At 48.7% G+C, this 15,729-nt stretch overlaps 1 protein-coding gene and 1 long non-coding RNA gene across 2 annotated transcripts in view; one reads left to right on the top strand and one right to left on the bottom strand.

Annotated features, from left to right (window-relative positions):
* LOC145506319 (olfactory receptor 4A47-like) overlaps positions 1–15,729 on the bottom strand; it is a 162,726-nt gene that overhangs the window by 117,110 nt on the left and 29,887 nt on the right. The gene's annotated exons all lie outside the window — the stretch shown is intronic.
* On the top strand, positions 914–5,539 carry LOC145506848 (uncharacterized). Its single transcript, XR_014054387.1, has 2 exons — positions 914–1,886; positions 4,337–5,539. It is a non-coding gene; the product is annotated as an uncharacterized LOC145506848 (long non-coding RNA).

Below are 15,729 nucleotides of genomic sequence, written 5' to 3'. Positions count from 1 at the left end.
CAGGAAAAGTGATAGAAGTTAAAAACATATTCCAACAAGCAGAGTGCTGGCCATCCTGTGTCTTGCCCTGAGCGCACACAGTTAGGTAAAGGTGAAAGGAAGAAAGAAAAGGGAACCACCATGTCACTTTTAGTTTAAGTAGAGCTGTCGGAGCTGCTGCGACACGGCCCACCTGCAGCTCCAACAGATCCACTTGAAGGGCATCCACTCATCAGCCTAGTTTAGGCCCAGGCTGTGAGGCCCAAGGAGTCCCTTTGGGGCGAGTCTTTGGCAAACAGGAAAGAGCAGCAGGCAGGCTGCGGAAAGGCACCCTGTGAAGACTGCATCTGCAACGCTGTGTCTGTCCCTCCGGAGAGCATTTAAAACACTGACTAGACAACGCAGGTGAAGGCTCTGCTCTGAACTTGAGAAGTTTGGCTACTTCAACATGTTACTCAATATCTGTTTTCCCTAATGAAAGTACTGTCTTCTGATGTCCTGAAAAACAAGCCACCACTACAGCGAGCTTCCCAGGTGGTGCTAGTGGCAAAGAACCCGCCTGCCAATGCAGGAGACTTCAGAGATGCGGGTTCAATCCCTGGGTCAGGAAGATCCCCTGGAGAAGGAAAGGGCAACCCCCTCCAGTATTCTTGCCTGGGAAATGCCAAGGACAGGGAAGCCTGGCGGGCTACAGTCCATAGGTCACAAAGAGTCAGACAGGACTGAAGCAACACACACACACGCACGCGTATCATGTTAGAATGAACTAGTGCTCTGGAGAAAAGATCAAGCCGGGCGAGAAACAGTACTGGGGCCGGGGCATACTGTCAACGGTGATGAGAGCAGGCTCTATGAAGTAGGCAGCCAGCACAGACAACAAAAGAACATGCAGGTAACAGGAATGGGAAGCTGGGGCCCTGAGGGAGGGGCCTGCAGACCCAGGAGCTGCAGGAAGCCGGCGGCGGGGTGGAACGGATAGGGAGCAGGGATGGCAGCGGCCGGAGGTGAGGGCAGGGATGTGTCCACCGCGGGCCCATCCAGCGCCCTGGAGACCGTCACACAGAACACCTGCATCTTTGCTGTATTCTGAGCTGAGCTGCACAAACGTAGCTGTAATTCGTCCTGGCGTTTGGAGTGGGGAAGGGCCTTTCTGCAGAGAAGTGACTAGCTGATGTGCATGTTCCAGGGTCACCTGCCAGGTGCGCTGGGAGGGCAAACGGGAGGGCAGAACGGGGCGCTCTGGAGGCCTGGGCACTGACCGCAGGAGCGATGACCACGAAAGGCCGAGGCTGCAGCGGTAACTGGGCATGAAATCGTCAATTTGGGGATGCATTCGTAAGTTAGAGACCATGGAATCACTGACAACTGGATACTGGAAAGGCTGTGAGATATATAAGGGAACAGACAACTAATGAGGTGGAGAGAAAGAAAAAAGAGGGGAGAGAGGACACAGCTAGTACCCACCATTTTAAACCTACAGCAAATTACCTAATATATTTTGGGAAAAAAGACATTTTCAGTGCCTCATAGCAGCCAGAAAACATGTTAAGGACTTCACCTGAGCAAACATTGTCTAGAAAGCTCAACGCTGAGGTGGGAGCCGTCCTCACTGTACAGACCAGACGGGGCACACAGGTGAGTCGCCCACTTCGCAGCTGACGCTCGGCCCGGGCTGAACCCGGGCCACCTCCCGCCCGGGCGCCACCGGCAGTCTTTTTCACCGCAGTGCTCCAGCTTCCTCTAGGTCCCTTATCAAATCCGTGTGCTATAGCCACGCGCACACACGCACCCGCGCACCCCCGCGCTCCGGCGCGCAGCTCCCCAGCGCCATCTTGCGGCCGCGCCGAACCTCACCGGGCAGTGGAACCGGCGCAGGTGTTCCGGGTCAGAGCCCACAGCGATCACAGGTGAAGTAAGGGGAAGATGCTGTTACGAATGTTCGGGAGGGATAGGGACCCCAGAAGTGACTGAAGATCAAATGGAGGATTTTGCCATGCCCAAGCCATTGCCTGTATGTTTTACGTTTAATCAGTAACTTCAGGGCTTTCTCCTCCCACGTTCATTCCTTCATTCTTCAACTTGTTACAGGTTCATTTATACCGGGTATACACCATAAACTCTGCACATCTGACCACTCAGCACTCGGCCAAATTTGGCAACATTTGTGATAAAGCCGTTTCTTGTTGTTTAGTCGCTCAGTCATGTCCAACTCTTTGCTACCCCATGGACCGTAGCCCGCCAGGCTCCTCTGTCCTTAGGCTTTCCCAGGCAAGAAGACTGGAGTGGGTTGCCATTTCCTTCTCCGGGGGCAATTTCTCAACCCAGGGATCAACCCCACCTCTCCTGCATTGCCAGGAAGATTCTGTACCGCTGAGCCACCTGAGAAGCCTGAGACAGACTTGGGGAGGGGGGCAAACATTCCTGTAATATGGTCATTCATCCAGTGCAATAAACTCAGGGGTGGAGCTGCAGTGCCAAAGAAACAATCAGCTGCCCTGAGGGCCAGAGGAAGGCTCGCAAAGAATTGCTGATTCTAACGTTTCGGTCTGCCGCCCTTTAAACCGAGGCACAGCACTGGATTTCATTTTTTTTTTTTTATTGGAGTATTAGGGCAATAATAGTTGCATAAATTGAGAAGTCTTCTTTCACCCTCTGCTTTCTACACAATACTGTGTAGAGATGATTTTACTTCTACATTAAAATGTGTCATAGATGTTATGAAGTGACTCCACTTGGGTCTAGAGATTAAAGAGGGTGGATTACTTGTGAATCTGGTTTGGTTTTGTTTTTCGTTAATATAAGGAAATTTAGATTGAGTTGGAAATTCTCCTTGTCCTATTTTGGTAATATGTGGCTGTCAACAAATTTATACTTTTCAACTAAATTTTCAACTATAGTGGTGTATCTTTATGTTTTTCTCCAGATATATGCCCAGGAGTGGGATCGCAGGGTCATATGGTAGTTGTATGTTTAGTTTTCTGAGGAGCTTCCATGCTGTTCTCTGTAGACGCTGCACCATTCCTATTCCCATCAGGAGTGCAGAAGGGAACTGAGCCTCAGCTCTGCTCTCCTGTCTGTGACACAGCCACAGGCGGTCCCTAGGGATGCAGCAGCCAGGTGACAGGAATGACCTACAGATGCTGAGTATTTCAGGCTTTATGATGATGGCATAATTCAAAAAGACACGCGCACCCCAGTGTTCACAATAGCCAGGACGTGGAAGCAACCTAGGTGTCCATGGACAGAGGAGTGGATAAAGATGCGGAATGTGTCTGTGGTATGCGTATGGAACATTGCTCAGCCATAAACAGCAATGACATCATGCCACTTGCAGCAACATAGAGAGACCCGGAGAACATTACGCTTAGTGAAACCAGTCAGATAGAGAAAGACAGACACTGTATGATATCACTTATATGTACAATCTGAAATATGACACAAATGAACTTATCTACAAACCAGAAATAGACTCATACACACGGAGAACAGACTCACACTCATGGAGAACAGACTCACATGCACAGAAAAGAGACTCACGGACACAGAGAACAGACTCACGGGCACGGAGATCAGACTCACACGAATGGAGAACAGACTCACATGCACGGAGAACAGGGGGGGATAAATTAGCAGGATGGGATTAACATAAACACATCACTATATATAAAATAGGTAAACAACAAGGACCTACTGTATAGCACAGGGAAATTTAGTCAATATTTTGTAATAACCTAAGAGATAGATTATGAGAAAGAACATATAAACATATATATATATATATATATCTCTGAATCACCTGAAACTAACACAACATTGTAAATAAATTATATTTCAACTAAAAATATATATAGTGGTATAAATGTGTTCATAATATTCTTTTTTCCTTTAATATCTGTAGTATTTGTGTATGCTTTTTTTTTGTTTTATATGTATATGCTACTCTTACATTGCCAATATTTTTGCATTTTCTTTTTTCTTTTCAGTCTAATTAGAATTTTATTAACATTCAGAAATTAGGTTTTGATTTCATTGACAGTTTAAGTATTTATTAATTTTCTATTTCATTGAATTATGATCGTATTCTCATTTCCTCCCTTTTTTAAAATTTAAAATATATGAATATATGTTTCATACATGTGTAATACAGTTACAGTAATCCATCACAGTCTGCACTCCACCCTGTCATTTCCTCCCTTCTTATACTGGATTTAATATATTCTTCTCTTTCTAGTTTTGAGGTGGAAGATTAGGTCATTGACTGACTGTTTCTCTTCTAATATAAATATTTAAAGCTAAAATGGATGTTCAATTACTGTCTCAGCTGCATGTCACATATTTTGACGTGTTACATTTTCAGGTTCACTAAATAAAGTATCTGGGATTGCCCAGATCCATCTTTATTATTAGTTCGCAGTTGATTTTGCTGCAGTGGGAGAGTAAACTCACCCGAGAGACAAGTCATGAGCCGTGCCGCAGGAAACGTGTCACCCTCATGCTGTTCTGACTATGCAAAGTCCTCGCTGTCGGAAGGATGCCCACCGCCACCGAGAGGGAGGGCGATGTGAGGGATTAGCTACATGACTGTGAGGTGGACAGGCCACAATCCACAGGGCAGGCCAGCCGAGACGCAGGCCAACTGGAGGCTCAGAGGGGGTAGGAGCCCGGTGTCAAGGATCAGCTGCTGGCAGAACTCTTGAGGGAAAGTCTTCAGCTGACTGAAGGAGCCTCACCCACACTGTGGAGGGCAATTCGCTTGACTTGAAGTCCACTGATTTAAACGTAAATCATCTAAAAACACCTTCACAGAAACATCTAGAACAATGTTAATGGCCCAGCAAAAGTGAATAAAGTTAACTATCAGAAGTGACTTCTGAACGCCCATCCCAAAGCAACTTCTCCCTTGTCTGACTGTCTTGTGTCCCTAGGCCTGTAAGGCCATTCTCATCTCTTATCTGAATTTTTAGAACCCTCTTGAACTACTGTTTAGGATCTTATGATGTGAAAAATGATGACCAGAGCCTTCCAAAGCATTAGCTCGCATTTTCACTCGCATTATGTCTGGGATGTTTATGGATGTGGATCCTCTTGAAAACAGAGATTGTGTGTTGTTTTTCTCCAGCTCCTACCATCTTGTCTGAGAAAAAGTAGAAATAAAAACCCACTGACTCCACTGCTGCCTTTCCTTCAAAACGATGTGCTGAGCTCATGTGGGCAGGAGAACAAAGTCTTCACAAGCTCATGTGTTCACAACGGCTTTATCATTGCTTTTGCCTGCCTCCTGACAGCACACCAGGACAGTCTGTTACAGAAATTAGAAACAGTTGATGGCAAAAGATGAGGGAATTGACTGGAATACCAGCTCCATGAGGAGGCGATCTTATAAGTCTTATATATACTCCAAGACCAGCCACAACTCCAGACATTAGACAAACTGCCTTGACCTGAGCAAACATTCTCTGTGTTGCCAATTAACACCTTGTGGCTGATGCCTTTTTTGCTAAAAAAGAAACACAGGAAATATACTGCCAGATTATAGCAAATAAAATGAAAATTATGACAATTTTGTTTTGTACTGTAACAAAGCTTATTGTGCCTTATTGAATTATCTTAGTGAATCATCTCATAACTAAACTGTTGCATATTTTAACATATAACTGAATATATACTGTACATTTTAACAAGAAATGGTACATTTAAAAAATCTTTCAGATGTCTTTATAACCCTAGAAAACATAAATTGTGCATATTTTTTGTTTTTAAACATCTACTCTATATGAGTGAAATGAAAACTAAAGGAAAACCATCAGTTTCACGCCTTTATACCTGTATTTCAAGGGCTAAAATCTAGCATGCTTGTTTTTCTTTTTCAGGTGACTATTTGAAGAAAGTTCCAAGACTGCTTACTTAACTCATTTACACAAGCTTTTTGGCAACAGTATAACCGGAACTCTTTACTAAAAGACACTGCTATAATGATAAAATGCATATTTTCTTTAAGGACTAATATTTCATTAATTCCACACAAAACTATTATACTCCCTACTGAAATGCTTTCAGTTTCAACTTTTATTTATTTTAAGCTTTTCAGATTTTAACTTTTATTTATAGGCTCAGAAGAGGGGTTGTGTTGGGATTAAAGAAGGATCATGGTTCTGTGATTGTGTAACTAGAATATCCATACAGATGACGTCTGGTGTGGAGGTATGACCACATCACTCATTTTCAAACCCTCAAGTCCATCCTCTCATGTAACCCATGTACACACGTGTGAATCCAAACCAAACTAGCTATCATGTGAAGGGGCAAGGAGAAGGGAATCCTGCTAGAAGACTTTCTGCAATTATCCCATTTTCCCCGCAAACTTGGGAAGTGGTGTAATGCAAGTACTTGCTTTCCCTGCACAGGACCTGGTTGGGGACTTGAAGAAGAAGCTTTCCAATCACTTCAAGGACGTCATGGTCGGCCTCATGTACCCCCCACCCTCATATGATGCCCACGAGCTGTGGCACGCCATGAAGGTAGAGCGGGTCACCCAGTGATATACTGCCACGTGTGATCGGCGGCGGAGGGGGACATGTCAGCAAAGAAGAAATGAGAGAAATGCTTGGGGTGAGGGGGTTGTCATGAAAGGGGGGCCTCCGTAGCCCAGCAGCAGGGTCACTTGACTCTTCTTTTGAGCAAACTCAGATCCACGACCCGGCCCTGTGCAGAGCTGCCAAGACGAAAGAGGAAATGAGCTGCTTTGGGGGCTGTTTGCATTTGTCTCTGTCCCAGTATGGCTTTCGGCTTCCCTGATGGCTCAGTGGTAAAGAATTCACCTGCCAATGAGGCAGGCGCATGTTCGATTTCTGGATCAGGAAGAACTCCTGGAGGAGGGCATGGCAATCCACTCCAGTATTCTTGCCTGGAGAATCCCATAGACAGAGGAGCCTGGCGGGCTACAGTACCTGGGGTCACAAAAAGTAGGACACAACTCGGTGACTAAACAGCAGCATCAGCCCGTTTGTCTTCCTCTGTTAAGTGGAAATGTTAGCATTCTTGTGAATCTCTGTAAACTATTGTATCAATTGGGCTCATAAAGGAATGAGTCAGTAATGCTGAGGCAGAGACAAAACATAGATGACATCTATATTTTTGCAACCCTAAATTAGTCCTTTACCAAAACTACTGCTCAAATGTAGCAAAATCTTGCTTCTAAAGGATCAGAACAATTCTTTCTTACAGGCAAGTCATGAAAGAAACTGACTACAGATTTGTCAGAGGTTTGTTGGCTAGGGAAGGGGGACAGATGACTTTCCAGATCTTTCCAAATGCTGAATGAAACACCAGCAGAGACGCTGCAATCACTCCAGGGGGATGCCTGCCAATGACCTGATTTCCCCCATCTGGAAACAACACGAAAAGGGAAAGGAAGACAATTAGGGAACCTGGCTCATGGCCATCGTATTCACAAATCAGCACTGTGGTTTGTTTTAGTCGCTAACTCATGTCCGATTCTTTGTGACCCCATGGACTGTAGCCTCCAAGCTCCTCTGCCCATGTGATTTCCCAGGCAAGAATACTGGAATGGGTTGCTATTTTCTTCTCCAAGGGATCCTCCCCGCCCAGGGATCAAGCCAGCGTGTCTTCCTTGGCAGGCAGTTTCTTTACCGCTAAGCCACCAGGGCGGAGAAGGCAATGGCACCCCACTCCAGTACTCTTGCCTGGAAAATCTCATGGACGGAGGAGCCTGGTAGGCTGCAGTCCATGGGGTCGCACAGAGTCGGACACGACTGAAGCAACTTAGCAAGCCACCAAGGAAGATCTGTAGATCAGCACAGGCCTTATATAAAACAAGAATTTCAACTAACGTCTTTTTAAGTGTTGCATATGTCAGTCCGTACCTCTTGCAAAATGATGTAACTAAAAGCCTAAGGAGAAAGTCCCGGGATGCAGGCGGGCGCCCACGGTGTTCTCACCGCAGGAGCCGAGCACGGTGCAGACAGGCCTAGTATTGCAGAGCAAACGTGACAGAACAGCCTTTTTGAGGGTGCCTTGAAGTTCCCGGTCAGTGTGGGAGCCCTCCCTGGGCGCGGGGCCCCAGGGGCCATGGCCCCTGAAAAATGACCTCCCAGCCAGTGCTTCCCAGCCCGGGGTGACACTCAGCCCGAAGTTGGCAGGGGAGGCTATCTTCCTTGGAGGCCGGAAAGGCAGCCCGACAGAGTGGGTTTTCAGTCCTCCCTCGCCCAGCAAGTGTGGGGCTCCTCAGATCCCAGACCTCCGGGCCTCCTCCCAGGGTCTCAATTCGCGAGTCAGGCCCGGGTGACTGCCTGCACTCTGGGAGCCTTGCAAAGATAGTCCTAGGGCAACGCGTCCTCCCATGGGGCAGGAGGCCAGGTGAGTATGGCGGAGAGGTCCGTGTGCCATGCCGGTGTCCCCTGGCCAAGGCCAGCCCGCACTTCCCAGGGGCCCCCGGCGAGGGGTGGCGGGCCTACCCCGGCCCTGTCCAACGCCGCTGAGGGGAGCAAAGCTAGCTCCGGCAGACGAAAGCAAACAGCCACGGGATGGCTCCAAAGGCATTGCTGGGCCGCTCCGCGTGTGGCCTTCCCAGGAGAAAAATGCCGGTTGGGGCCCCTAGGCCCACGGTGTTCTCCCTGCAGGAGCCGAGCACGGTGCAGACAGGCCTAGTCTCGCGAGCTCCCTCCCACAGAGCAAACGTGACAGAACAGCCGTGTGGAGGGCGCCTTGACGTTCCCAGGCAGTGTGGGAGCTCTCCCTGGGCGCGGGGCCCCCTGGGCAATGGCCTCTGAAAAATGACCTCCCAGCCAGCGCTTCCCAGCCCAGGATGACTCTCAGCCCAAACGCGGTAGGGGAGGCTATCGTCCTTGGAGGCAGGAAAGGCAGCCCCAGAGAGTGGCTTTTCAGTCCTCCCTCGCACAGAAAGTCTGGGGCTCCTCAGACGCCAGACCTCCGGGCCTGCTCCCTGGGCCTCAATTCCCGAGTCCAGCCCGGGTGTCCGCCCGCACTCTGGAAGGCTTACAAAGACATTCCTAGGACATCAATAACGCCCTGGCTTTGAGGTTGGACTTGAAAAATGCTGATGGGTTTCAGGTACAGGGAAACATGTTGGCGCACAAGCTGCTCTTTTCCATTTCCTGGAATCCCTGGCTCAGATCCCAACGCCATCAGAGGGACAGAGGAGTGGGGGGTGGGCAGAAGAGGCGCTCCTGCAGAAGGCAGGCCTGGGCTGCCTGCCTCCAGGACCTTCCCCCACCGTTTCCATCCTATCTGCTGTCCCAGGGGTCTCTGACATGACCCCCTCCTGGACCCTCATGTGTGAAACTGACTTCGGGGGCCGTCTTCTGGATCAAGCTGTCAGATCCTAATTTGACAACCAGGGCCCCTCCTCTGGGTGGCTGGGGAAGCAGTTTTCAAGCTGAGCTCCCCTGGGATCACAGTGCCTGGCGGGGGGCGGGGGCCAGTGGGTCACCTGTGAGCACAGCCCGTCGGCCGGGCTCAGCCTCCATCCGCCCCACACACGGAGCCATGAGCACGTTTCTTCCAGGCCCGCCCCTCCCCCTCCACTGGGTTCCTGGCCCGGGGCACCCAGCGGGGTGTGCGGGCCTCTGTCTGGGGTACCTCAGGGGCACTGGACAGGGGATCGGGGACTTGAGTGGACACTGGGGAGGGGCCTTCCTTGGGGACGTTTCTGACGGCTCCTGGGAAACAGGACTGCACGCTCCTCACACCTCCAAGCGTGGACCAGGCTCAGCAGTTTATACACCCTGGGAGCAGGTGAGAAGCGCAGTGTGGGGCCCACCTGGACCTGCTGAGTCAGAACCTGCGTATTGACGACCTCAGGGGCTTCCATGCACACCCCGGGACCCTGCACCGAGGCAGCCAGCTCAAAGCTTGGTTCCCACCAGACCACCTGCCCCGCTCAGCCTTCCAACCACGAGCCATGCCTCCCCCACCCATGGCTGTACTTCGAGGGGTCCTGCGTGAACTCCCCCCACTCCTGGGATAACCGCTCATGTGTAAAGGCCCAGCTTTGTGGATGGGTGAATGGTGCCCTCCAAAAGAGACACCCACATCCCAACTCCTCATATTTGCGAGGGGGGCTTTATTCGGAAATGGGGTCTTTGCAGATGAAATCAAGTTAGATAAGGTTATAGAGGATTAGCTGGGCCTTATGCAGAATGCTGGGTGTCTTTATAAGAAGAGGAAGGACACACAGAGAGGAGGAGGCCATGTGAGTAGGAAGCGGAGGCTGGGGGCACGTGGCCCCAAACCCAAGAACACCTGGAGCCCCAGAAACTGGAAGAGCTGGAAGTGACGCTCCCCCAGAGCCCGGGTCGGGGGGCCCGGTCCTGCTGACGCCTTGGAATTTAGTAAATCGGAAAGATAACCCTGTATGCAAGACAACAAAAGAGACACAGATATATAGAACAGTATCATGGACTCTATGGGAGAGGGCGAGGGCGGGATGATATGGGAGAATGGCACTGATGCATGTCAATTATCATATGTGAAACGAATCGCCAGTCCAGGTTCGACGCATGATACAGGGTGCTCGGGGCCGGTGCGCCGGGATGACCTGGAGGGATGGGATGGGGAGGGGGCTGGGAGGGGGGTTTCGGAAGGGGAACACATGTACACCCATGGTGGATTCATGTCAATGTATGGCAAAACAAATACAGTATTGTAAAGTTAAAAGATAGATAAATAACCTAATTTAATAAAAATAAAGAAAATACAATAAACTTCTGGTCCCAGAACTGGGAGAGAATCGATTAGTATTGTTTTAAGCCTCCCCCACCCCCAGCCCCCAGGTTGTGGTCGTCAGTATCAGAAGCCCCATCTGGGACTCCCAATATTCTGTGTCCTTAAGATCTACCAGCTCAGTTCAATTCCAGAAAAATAAACGACCCAATCAAAAAGTGGGCCAAAGAACTAAACAGACATTTCTCCAAAGAAGACATACAGATGGCTAACAAACACATGAAAAGATGCTCAACATCACTCATTATTAGAGAAATGCAAATGAAAACCACAATGAGGTACCATTTCACGCCAGTCAGAATGGCTGCTATCCAAAAGTCTACAAGCAATAAATGCTGGAGGGTGTTACGCTGTTGGTGGGAATGCAAACTAGTACAGCCACTATGGAGAACAGTGTGGAGACTCCTTCAACAACTGAGAATACAACTGCCATATGACCCAGCAATCCCACTGCTGGGCATACACACCGAGGAAACCAGAATTGAAAGAGACACGTGTACCCCAATGTTCAATGCAGCACTGTTTATAACAGCCAGGACATGGAAGCAATCTAGATGTCCATCACAAGACGAATGGATAAGGAAGCTGTGTTACATATACACAATGGAATATTACTCAGCCATTAGAAAGAATACATTTGAACCAGTTCTATTGAGATGGATGAAACTGGAGCCCATTATACGCAGTGAAGTAAGCCAGAAAGAAAAGCACCAATACAGCATACTAATGCCTATATATGGAATTTGAAAGATGGTAACGATAACCCTATATGCGAGACAGAAAAAGAGACACAGAGGCATAGAACAGTCTTATGGACTCTGAGGGAGAAGGTGAGGGTGGGACGATCTGAGAGAAGAGCATTGAAACATGTACATTATCATATGTGAAACAGAACGTCATTCCAGGTTCGATGCATGAGACAAATGCTCAGGGCTGGGGCAATGGGATGACCCAGAGGGATGGGATGGGGAGGGAGGTGGGAGGGGGGTTAAGGATGGGGAACACATGTAAACCCATGGCTGATTCATGTTAATGTATGGTAAAAACCACTACAGTACTGTAAAGTAATTAGCCCCCAACTAAAATGAGTAAGCTGATTAAAAAAATAAAAAGCAGAGACATTACTTTGTCAACAAAGGTCTATCTAGTCAAGGCTGCGGTTTTCCCAGTACTCACGTATGGATGTGAGAGTTGGACTATAAAGAAAGCTGAGCGCAGAAGACTTGATGCTTTTGGACTGTGGTCTTGGAGAAGACTCTTGAGAGTCCCTTAGACTGCAAGGAGATCCAACAGCCCATCCTAAAGGAAATCAGTCCTCAATATTCATTGGAAGGACTGATGTTGAAGCTGAAACTCCAATATTTTGGCCACCTGATGCGAAGAGCTGACTCAACTGGAAAGACCCTGATGTAGAGAAAGATTGAAGGCAGGAGGAGAAAAGGACGACAGAGGATGAGATGCTTAGGTGGCATCACTGACTCAACGGACATGAGTTTGGGTAAACTTTGGGAGTTGGTGATGGACAGGGAGGCCTGGAGTGCTGCTGTTCATGGGGTCACAAAGAGTTGGACACGAATGAGCAACTGAACTGAGCTGAGAAACTAAAAGAGAAAACATTTGAATATTTGAATATCAGATCAAAATTACACACATCTATACATAATCATGACTTCTCTAATAAAAGTTTTTATGCCTGAGCCTCACAGCAAACGACAACAAAAAAAGATCCACCCCTTGACCGCGACTTCAGCCAGGCCGGTCTTCCCCTGTTCATCACGGGAAGTCTTCTCAACAATAAACCTCCTGACTCGGGAGAAAGGCTCGCGCCGCACATCTGTGTGGGGCTTGAGGCCCACGCTTCCCCCGGAGCAGCTCAGCCTCACACACCCGCTGGCCCTGGGGGAGCACAGGGGGTCACACACCTCTGAGCCCCCGTGACCTGGTCACAACTGCAGATGACCGGGCCAGCAGACGTCTCAGGAGGGCGGACTTGCTTCTCTGCCCCCATTTCTCTTGCTTCACTGTCCTTTTGCATTCTCCCATCCCTGCTCCTGGTCTTCCCTTGGGCCTCCCTTGGGGCTCAGCTGCTAAAGAATCCGCCTGCAATGTGGGACCTGGGTTCGATGCCTGCGTTGGGAAGATCTCCTGGTAAGGGAAAGGCTACCCACTCCATTATTCTCGCCTGGAGAATTCCATGAACTGTATAGTCCATGGGGTTGCAAAGAGTTGGACATGACTGAGCAACTTTCATTTCATTCATCCCTGCTCCTGGTCCAGCCTGTCCAGCTGGCCCTCAATGTTGGGGTCCGGGGGACACTGGTGACATCTGGGGACATTTTCGGTTGTATTTACAAATGCTGCAACATATCAAATGCCAGCAACGCCAAGGCTGAGGAATCCCACTTTAAGACTCTTCATCTTTTGGGGGTCGTTGATTATTCAAAGGAGTCCATGGATTTCTTTCTCCTTGGGGAAGCAGCACAATTTTGTTTCACAGTGGGCAAGGTTGTGTGGCTGGGCTCTCTCCGAGGCTATCTTGTTCCCCAAACCCTCTCACTTCTTGTAATCAGAGCACACCCGGCAATGAGCCATCCCAGGCATCTCTCGCTAATCCCGCTGGCGTGGACCCGCGCACACCCTGCATGCTGCCTGCGCCCAGCGGCCCCCGAATAGACTCTGGTCTCGAGCAGGGGAAGGCAACAGGCTGCTTGGGGCCTGACTCATCTCAGGGGAAAGCTCAGGCTTGCAAGGGCCATGGAAAAGTCGGTTATGATCTAAAGACAGCATAAGAAGATGGCTCATGCTCAGCTCCAGCTTTTTGAAATCTTGAACCCTTTAGTTTACACCACAGGAGCATTCTCATCAAAAAAGGGCCCATCAGGGGCTTCCCTGGTGGTCCAGTGATCAGCACTCTGCCTTCCAATGCAGGGAGTGTGGGTTCAATCCTTGGTTGGGGAACTAAGATGCCCACATGTCTTGAGGTGTGGCCCCAACATTTTTTTTTAAAAAAGGTCCAATCAACTGCTGAAAACCTTTTAAAACTATAGTACCAAATTATCACTGAAATTTGGGGTCACTGTGACCTTGTGACTTGTATTCATAAGAAGAAATACATTTTTGGTCTTTGCCCCCCAGTCCTGACACAGAGCTCCTAAAACTCGGGGAATTTCCTAAGTGGGGACAGCAGTCAAGGTGTCTCTTGTTAGGTGAATGAGATGACTTTTCAGAGAGTGCCTCTTTTCCAAAGGGGGGCGGCTTTTTGCCAGGGGAACTAACCACATGGTTAGAGGATTGGAACTTCCGGTCCCTCCCCACTACCATGTCTGGGAACGCGAGAAGGGCTTCCTGTCGAAGCAATCACCAACAGCCAGTGATTTAACCAATTGTGCTTGTGTGATGAATCCTCCAGAAAAACCACCAAACAGGGTCTGGACAGCTCTGGGTTGATGAACACATGTGGATTTGGGGAAAGCGGGGCTTGGAGAGCGTGAAGTTCCGTGCCTCCCCCACACACACTCTGTCCTGTGCATCCCCTTCCATCTGCTGTTCCTGAGTTTTAGTACCTTTTACAATAAAGCTGTGATCTAGTAGGCAACATGTTTCTCTGAGTTCCGTGAGCCACTCTACCAATTAATAGAACCCAAAGTCATTAGAACCTCTGAACGGGTGGCCAGTGGGTCAGAGCGTAGGTGACCATCTGGGCTTGCAAATGATGTCTCAAGTGGGGCAAGGGTCTTATAGGGTTGGGCCTTTAACCTGTGGGGTCTGGCACTACCCGCAGATAGGCAGTGTCCACACTGAGTTAAGCTGCAGGACCCCCAGCTGCTGTCACAGAAGTGTGGGTGGTGCCAGGCAAACAACACATGCATGTTGGAACTTGGAGAAGAATCCTCACTTGTTGGTACAACTCCATCTTTTCTGGTGGCCATAACCAATGTCTTTATGTTTGGTATTTATTTCAAAGTCAAGTTTTAAAAAAGATATGTGTGGCGAAGGATTTCACTGGACTTGGAAAGGCTCTTCTTTCCCTTTTGTGAGCATGGCCATTCCATGATCCTATGAGCAATAATGATAGATGACTGAATATTCACATTACCAGTGAGAATTTCCCAAGAGCCAGACTCTACACTAAGTACTTTAGGATAACCCAGTGATGTAATGACTTGTTTCCCAGGTGGCTCAGCAGAAAAGACCCCGCCAGCCAATGTAGGAGATGCAGGAGACTTGGGTTCAATCCCTGGGCTGGGAAGATCCCCTGGAGGAGGAAATGACAAACCATTTCAGCATTCTTGCCTGAAAAATTCACAGATACAGGATCTTGGGGGCTACAATCTACAGGGCTGCAAAGAGGTGGACACGAAGGAGCAACTGAACATGCACACAGTTGTGTAAATACTGTTGTTGTCTCTGTTTGATGAGTGATGAAGCTTCATTGTTGTTGTTCAGTCATCAGATTTTGCCTGATTCTTTGCGACTCCATGGACTACACGCTCCATGGAATTCTCTAGGCGAGAATACTGGAATGGCTAGTGTTTCCCTTCTCCAGGGGATTTTTCTGACTCCCCACAGATTGTAAGACTAAAGTTGAGCGTTATTGTTTTCTATTTCATTGCAAATAGCCTTTGGGTATCTGAAAGGACAGGGTAGGTACTTTCAAGGGGTCTTCTGCATAACAAAGCCCTTTCGGCAAATGTGGTCATAATATCCAGGTAGGCGTTGCTGCTGTGAGTGTCACATCTCAGCCAGAAGGCAAATTCTGAGCTCTTCCTCTGGCAGAAACCAATTCACAAAATAACCCAAGAAAGAGAGCTGGAAAAACAAACCACACCAACAACCGGAAAAGCATTCCTCATGAGGCAAAGCTAGAGAAAACTCAACAATCTTGTGGCCCAAAAACCCTCTTGGAAACGAATGTTCAGTAAGGAAGAGACGAAACACGGCAAGTTCCAAGGAAGAGGCCATGCCCATGGACAGTGTAGTTTAGAGACG

This window comes from Giraffa tippelskirchi, chromosome 1 (genome assembly GCF_054371585.1).
Source record: "Giraffa tippelskirchi isolate mGirTip1 chromosome 1, T2T-mGirTip1v1.2.pri, whole genome shotgun sequence".
Lineage (NCBI taxonomy): Eukaryota > Metazoa > Chordata > Mammalia > Artiodactyla > Giraffidae > Giraffa > Giraffa tippelskirchi.
This window is presented reverse-complemented; position numbering and strand designations above follow the sequence as displayed.